The 8,270-nt window shown below is 38.5% G+C and overlaps 1 long non-coding RNA gene across 2 annotated transcripts; it reads right to left on the reverse strand.

Moving 5' to 3' along the window:
• Positions 1-619: 619 nt before the first annotated feature.
• Positions 620-7,949, reverse strand: LOC118237466. 2 transcript variants are annotated; one of them, XR_004767180.1, is made up of 7 exons: positions 7,846-7,949; positions 7,680-7,762; positions 5,289-5,380; positions 4,598-4,602; positions 2,611-2,668; positions 1,512-1,568; positions 620-1,395 (listed from the first exon to the last, which is right to left on the reverse strand). It is a non-coding gene; the product is annotated as an uncharacterized LOC118237466 (long non-coding RNA). The 2 variants fall into 2 exon arrangements; XR_004767179.1 differs by lacking the exons at positions 7,680-7,762; positions 7,846-7,949 and adding an exon at positions 6,738-7,017.
• Positions 7,950-8,270: the final 321 nt, after the last annotated feature.

Consider the following 8,270-nt stretch of genomic DNA (forward strand, 5'->3'; position numbering starts at 1 on the left):
TGGGGCCTTTGATATAGGGGTTTTAAAAAATTGAATGTCATTATAAATTTTAAAATTTTAACAAGCTGAAAATTAATAATACACTTTTTCATATCCCCTGATTTATGAAATAAATCTCATTTACCTTCCTAAGGCCAGAATCATAAAACGGTTATGCATGCCAGGAAGAGTAAATGTCTAATATTCAGATCACACATCTTTTCATTATTCTTATCAACTGCTTTTATTTTCTGCAATGCGTTATTTAACGAATGTTTCCTTTAGGAAGTGGCAACAATTTGTAATTGGTTAAATTATAATAAGACTGACAGGTGAAAACTCCTGAAAAACTGAACATTTGGTTATTGAAACTAAACCGTTTGAGGGAAAAAGACATAAATTCCAACAAGGCAAAATTGAATTGTGTCCAAATACGTTTGAGGAAACAATTATTAATAGTTAATCAAAAGGATAGCAGCAACAAAAACAGGATTACACTGGATTACCTAGGTTTTCAAACCTGCTTAAATGCAACAGCAAAACAAAGAAAGTGGAAGTCTGCTGGACTGTGAGCATTTGTCTTTAAGTGCACGTTGTTTTAAAATGTGGCACGATGCATCACTGTCAGTCAGGTCATGGAATCTATGATCTTATAGCATGCTTCTCCTGTTGTCAAAATGTCAGTCTATCATCTGTCATGTGCACATTGTATACAGGCTTTTGTTTTCTTGTTATTTTTTGTGGGAGGGGTTTAAGGTGACAGATGTCAGTGTTCTCTACCATCAATTATTCCAAAGGCTTATAAAAGATGTAATCATTCATCAGAATATGGTATTCACTTAATTACTTAATGGGGTAAAGAGAGCAAATTGAATTTAATTTGTTATTTTAACTGATGAAATTAAGTGCCTAAACATTTTTATTTCACAGGATTGAGCATGGCGTGCAGCTAGAAAAAAGTGCGTGTCAGTCTCTTATTTGCAACTCTCCAAATCAGCATTTTTCCAGTGAGCCAGAACATGCAATTTAATTAGGTGCACTGAAGCCCACAAAATCAAAAATGTCCCTTTTACAGAGCTGAAGTAAACAAAACACAGTGAATGAACATATCAGGATTCAATATGTTCCAAAAGTGTGTAGATGGATGTCTTTTGAAGAGATCAATGAGTGCTTCCTGGTGTATAGCTGGACTTGGGGTGAGGGTCAATAGCCACACTTGGGCTGGGTCATCTGTCACGTATATTCCTCAGTACTTTATGTACTGTAGGTGTGAAGGGAACAGTATATTACTGTTGTTTTCTGTAATTGAAGTGCTGAGCTGACAGGGGATTTACTGTTACACCGTTTGAAGATGGATCCATCCTGCTGGGACCCCTGCCGATTGCAATGGCCTGAGTGACAGGACAGTTTGTTAAACTAAAGGAAAGCGAGAGAAAGAGAGGAAGAGAGAGAGAGGAGAGAGCGTACGCTCAATTCCTGCATTGTGTCCTATAGCATCGATCTCAAGAAATTGATCACACTGTTATAATTACCTTCAAACTCAGGTTTCGGGCTCTACTTGACTGGATTAGTATTGCCAGATCTGAGTGCTGGTGGTTGTTCCAAAAAAATAAATAATGAAATGGTGTTCAGAAAAGATCCAAATCTCAAGGGACATGAATAGATACTGAACATTTTATTAAAACGTATTGCAAAACATTCAAATCGCATAAGAATGCAATGGAACGCTCCAAAAAATGCACACACGGCAGAATTTAGTCAATATCAGGAGTTGATTTATACAAAATCATTAAAAAGGTAATAACAGCATGAAGACGTCTAAAAAGACAATTATCCCCACTCATATATCACAAGGCCCTGAAAATGGCAAAAACAGAGACCAGGAAATAATGGCTTCCATCAGCTGGTCCCGATACTCACCATGCAAAGTAAGAGCTGCTCTGTTCAGCCACCGTCCATTGGAATAAGCTAAATTACAGCACAGTAACAAGGTCGTAAAAATGCCCATAAAAGATCAGGGAGATTATCAGACCGTGGAAACCGATGAAAAACTGTAAAGGACTCAGGCAAAATAAAGGCTCAGTGAGCACGGCCTGGCCATATGGACGCAGCCAGGTCTGACTTTCCTGGAAGAAGAATCTGTGCTCACACCACCAGCTTCAAGAGACTGAAAAATAACTGCACCGTATCTGAATGTGAAACACGCAGCCAAATCACACCTACCCCCCTTGTCCCTAACACCTACCCCCTCTTCCCTAAATGCTTCCTCTATTTTCTCAATTTTGACAAATATGGAGAAACCGTTTTTTTATTCCTTCCGGAGAACTGGAGCTGCTGTATGTTGGTAGCAGAGAAAAACGATCATTGTACATCACATTAAATCATGTTGTGTTTTCTTGCTGTTGTTTTTATGCAACCTTATACTGTCTTTAAGTTTGAATGTGTCCTTTTCAATTTGAGTTTTTACCGTTTGGGAGAAGGGCGCCGATAATGAGAGGGACAGAGAGATGGTGAGGGAGAACAGGGCGAGTAGAGAAAAGGGTAAGAGGCTCTTGAAAACTAATTGGGACGGATTCAGAAAAGTTTTGGCTGGGAAGATGTGTCGTGCAGTCTCGGGAGTGGCCGACTCACCACACAAATCCCCTCATGATCCCGTCTCCGTCTGCTACTCTCTCTGCTTCCCCTCTGTCTACATAACAAATAGAATGTGGCAGCAACAAGGATAAATTGTTTTCATTACTATATATCATGGATAAATAGCAATGAAAACAGCCCATGGAAGGAAATCGCCCCCCGTCAAATCCCTCACTCATACACCCCTTTGTCACTTCATATTCAATCCAGGTTATTGAGACCGGGAAGGGTAAGAAGACCAAGGTCAGTCAGTCTCTGACAACAACATGTCTTCAAATCAATATCAATTCACAGACTGAGAAAAGCACATGGAAGATAAGTGTGCGGGGCAAAAAGTCATTCTCAGGGTCAAGGAGAGGGACAATGAGGGGGAGAAAAGTTAAGAAAATTAAGCCTTTTTAAAAAACTGAAAATTGCAGTTGAAGGACAAAAGGAGAGGCTTGATGTTTGACAGAAACGACCATAATAAGTATAAGAGTATCAATTTCTGTTTAGAGAAAAGTTTACAGAATGTGACCAGGGACAGAGAGAGCTTAGGAATGAGTGGAACTGGAAATGGACGCACAGAGAAAAGACCAAGTGTAGACAAAGAGAAGATTCGGCAGACAAATATGTAGTTCTCTGTGAAACACTGCAACACAGTGGTTACATGAGAGAACTGCAAATGGGGAATTCTTCATCCAGCTCTTATTGCCCACACTGAAGGGCTATATATCAACCGAATGCACTTAACGTTCAAAGTACCATGAGCTCTAATCTCATAAATGTCTTGGTTACTATGGCACCACCGCAGTTGCACTCTGGACCAGCTTACTCTAGCCCTATCAGATTTGTGCAAATGCCTGGGGTCACTTTGACGCTTATATTATCAATTTACCCCTTTTTCATAATTTTCACATTACAGAGTTCAGCTGGTGGATTACAGAACCAGAGGTTGGCAGCTATCAAAGGAGGACATGTGCTCCTATACAGTCTAATTGGCAGAGGACATTGCACTGATGAGGCTGGGTCAATGAGAGATTCTGCATTAAAAATTTAGCTAATTTTTTTTTTTTTTTTTAAGTGTAAGAAAAATGGATCAAAATAAACATTCATAAATATTTTTTTTAAATAATAATTATAGGGAAAAACTAGAGGGTCAACTTTCTCCAATGTTGTTATCAAGACCATATCATTAATTAAATACATAGGCTTATAAAATTCTAATTTGGCAATTCAGTTGAAGGCTTGCTGTCCTTTAAATTATGACATCATTAATTGAATTATGCAAACTTTAAAGCCTATTGAGGTAAGGATGGGGTAAAAACAGACAGGAGGAAGAGGCTGCTTGTGAGATGGAACAGAAAAACAATAAAACTGAAGAGAGGAGGATAGGGATGCAGGTAATGAAAGAAGGAGAATGAAATAGTGATGATAAATGTAAGACAGGAACAGGCCAGAAGGGAGAGAAATGGGCCATACGTTTCACCTCAACATGCTGGGGGGCAGGTGGAGTTGGGGGAGACAGGGGAGTTTGGGGGGGAAGGGGAGAGGTGCATAGGATGGGCTGGGTAGAATGGATGGATGGAGAGTAGAAGACAGAAAGAAAAAGTGAAAGTGTGTGTGTTGGGGTTGGATGCGATGAAGCAGGGAGCCAGAAAATGGGTCACCAGAGTGTGTGTGTGTGCGTGTATGTAAAATAGTCTGCCATGTGCCTGCATGAGTTCCTGGTGTGTATCTGCCTTTTTGAGTGTGTGTGCTGGTGTGCAATAACTGAATGTGTGCATATATGTTGTTGTGTTATGGGTGTGTGTGCATATGTATGTGTAAGAGAAAGAGAGATTGAGAGTGTGTGTATGCAAGAGAGAGAGAGTAATCAGTGAATGCAGTTCCAGAGAGCTGTGTGAGTGATGAGCTTTAACAATAAAAGACAATCATTCTCCATCTAATATCAATACCCATTCCTAGGGCAATGAGTCTGATCCATGCAGGGGACACACAAGACAAAACCTGAGAAAAAACAAAAAACCTAGAACGGAAGTAAATGAATGCAAAACACACACATGCTTTGAACTCAACTAGATTAGTAACTGTAAAAAGGTAAATAGGCAAATGCCAAGAGGAAGAGAAAAAAAAAATACTGAATGATGCTGAATGAGAGAAATGTGTGTGCAGCTGCAGTGAGAAAGTGAGGGTCACACATGTTCAGGGTACAGACAGATTAAGAAAAAAGCAATTGAACAATGTATAAAACAAGAACCCCCATTTTGTCACTTCAAAGATAAAGACTATAGAATGATACATATGTACAGAGAGAAAGAAAAAGCAAGAGAGGGGAGAGGGATGATAATCATATTTTAAGAGGTTTTTCTGAATTAGTCATAACTTGAAGGGTTCTTTAAAAATAGGTAGATGCAAGTATCACTCTTGTAGTTGTGCAAGTAGAGACAGACACTTTAAATGAAGAGACAGTCAGAAACTGATTGGACAGCTGTTTGGAGAGGGCTGCGATTGTGCCGTTAGAAAAAGCTCTTAAGCTCAATTGCACCAATTAAAATCAAGCCTGTCTAATTGGATTATAAAATGTGGAGGGCGTCACCCTCAACAAGACTGTCTGCAAAGCAAAATAATAATGCAATGTAATACAAATGCGACTACAGTATGAAAACCAGGCAAGGAAACATGTGGACTTAAACTATTTTGAGAAACAAGGCTGCTGATTCTCTGTTCAAAAGGTGCTTGCGATGCAAGTTATAAGTTGCATCAGGCTCCCCATCTGTTCTTTTCACTGTAAAAGAAAAAAAAAAGTTGTGAAAAAGCCGATCAGGGGATTTTTGATTTCCTGTAACATTTTAAGGGCTTTTGGAGTCTTATAGCTAGGGTCACCAGTGCGTCTCCTCCTATAGGGATTTAAACTTGAATTTCAATGGTTTTCCAAAGTTTTTATAATTGAGACATTCATAAACAATTAGTTGACCTACTATGGGGAGAGTCAGGAAGGAAAGTGAACATGGAAGTTTAAATGCTATGTAAAGCATATCATTGAGTCAGTGGGCTTCACTCCTGGTCCTGGAGAGAGAGAGTCTGCTGGTTTGCGTTGTTACTTGGAACTTGAGTAGCACAGCAATTGATCAATTGAAGCAGTTGATTACACAGTGAACTTAGGTCATCTGGTTGCTTGGGTCTGAATTAGTCACTGATCTTGAAGAAAAAACTAAAATCAGCAGACTCTGCTGCTCTCCAGGACCCATCCATGTAAAGCAGGGGTGTCTAATCTCATCTGAAAAGGATCAGCATGATTGCAGGACTTTGATTTAGCCCCACACTAAGACACCTGATTCTACTTAAGGTCTTTGTGATTGAAGATCATGATTAGTTAATTAGTTGAATCAAATTATCTTTATACAACTTCTTTATTTATATATATATATATATATATATATATATATATATATATATATATATATAAATGTGCAAATTAAATGTTATACAACTGCTCTCATTTTTAATGTGGGTATTTCACACTGCTTCTACCAAACCCTATCATGCCCCTGTACAACATTTTAAAATACAGCAGCATGGTAGTAAGTAATCCAACTGAATTTAACACTTGTGTCGCTTGTAAACATTGCTGTCAATCATTGTCTGTGCTTAATTAGTGGCAATTACTTCACCAATAATTTAAGTTGGTAAAATAATTGCCACAATAGTCTTTGTCTATGCAACTAGACAAAGAGACTATTGTGACCTCTAGCTGGACTAAAGTACCATGTGAAAAAACAAGGGAAGACAAACCTTATAGATCCACCACTCATATGGACTAAGTAAAAAAAAAAAAAGTAAATGACTGTAAAAGTAGGTATAACAAGTATAAAAGGGTTATCACTCAAAATTGTCAATAGCTATGTCTCTTTGTGTTAACCAGATTAGCAAAGATCTGTTGTTATATTAATATCTAATGAGCCTGCAAGCAGCCTCAACTTCTTAGCAAGGAGCCGAGTTGCATTAACCATGTTAGTTTTTCTGATGTGATACAAGTCTTCTACAAGGTTTAATTGCTAGTTAAAGCAATCTGAAATAGGATGGATGTCTCTCTGTAAGACCTCATTCAACATATTAACATTCAACAACATAATAAAATTCACCTTTTTAGCCATTTGCTCATTTCATCCTCAAAACCAAGTGCCAGCAATCATTAGCTACATAAGAGCTGTATGCTAACCTCACAGGAGCACAACTGGCCGGATCCAGTCACTCTTGCCATTTCAAGGTCTTTCTTAGAACCAGAATGGTGGAGAACCAGCAGTTGGTGGACTCATCAGATTCACAGTATGCAAACAGGAAAGAACTGGTGGAGCTGAGGTCTGCCTTCCCTTATGCAGTTACAAGGCAAGCGGCCTGTCGATCCTGGCATGATAGCTCCTACAGCAGGGCTGCCAAGCTCTGATCCTGGACAGTAGGTTTTAATTTCAACCCTAATTTAGCACACCTGATTCTACTAATTAGCACCTCAAACAGATCTCTAGCTGGCTGTTGAATGAAGTGTGCTTTGTTAGGGTTGGAGTGGAAACCTACAGATCTCCAAAAATATAGTTGGGCAGCCCTGTCCTAAAAGCAAGGAGGAAGTGAAGTAACCAAATTTCTGTGGGCTGGTTTAAACTATCAAGTCACTTCTTAAAGTTTCAGAGTGTAAAAATGAGTAACACTAAATTAAGTTGCAGCTATACCTGTGCAGTTTCATTATAACTAATTTGGTAACAAGAGATTATCACTGAGTAACTCCAACATAGGTAACAAGGAACACAAGCTAGCAGTATTCTCACAGTTAAGCCCTGTTACATCTCTTCTGCCAATATGAAATCATTCCCTTTCATAAAGACACACTGTGAAATTAACAGGCAAGGTTTATTTGTTGGCTATCATGAATATATGGCCTATGAGTGTGAACTATAGACTGTATAAAAATGAACACAATATTTTAAAATAATCAGATGTGTAATTAAGAATAATGCTAACTTGTTCCCTTCCAAGGAAGACTGAAAAAGCAGTCAAGGCCCAAGTTAGTCCTTGTGACACCACATACTGACCTTCAAGGTTTTGACTTCCAGTTATCTCTGAGAATGATGACCAAGATAAGGATGAGTTCAGAGGATTTTTTAGCTTTACAAATCTGCCAGCAAAAAATAGTCTTAGAAAATAGATATCGAGACAGAAGAGAGCAGCAAGTTCTTTCAGGAACTATAATAGAGATACCTTATATCTTCAGGAATGATTTCTGTGTTGTTTCTGCTGAGCAATTTTTTTTTTAACCCAGTAGGAATTCTCTTTTTCAGTGGTAAAACTGGGTAATCAAAATGTGCGGGGAACGCACAAGATTGTGTAGCCAATCAACTGTTGCATTGCTGAAAACAAGGGAGGCAGTTTGGGTCCATGGTTAATAGTCTCTTTGCAATAAGTGCTACAGAACTTTTAACAGCCTAAGTGTGTCAGGTTTAATCTAAAAGAACTTTAGATCGCCATGTTGCCATAAGGTTACTAAACTTTAAAATGATATTGAAATGAACAACTTTCTGCCATTGAAACAACACGGCTTTCAACTGAAGTATTTTTTGTTGCTGTTGCTGCTTGCATTAAATTGTGGCTTTCATCATTTGAATTGCAGGGTTTTTATGACACTC

Source organism: Anguilla anguilla, chromosome 10, assembly GCF_013347855.1.
Source record: "Anguilla anguilla isolate fAngAng1 chromosome 10, fAngAng1.pri, whole genome shotgun sequence".
Lineage (NCBI taxonomy): Eukaryota > Metazoa > Chordata > Actinopteri > Anguilliformes > Anguillidae > Anguilla > Anguilla anguilla.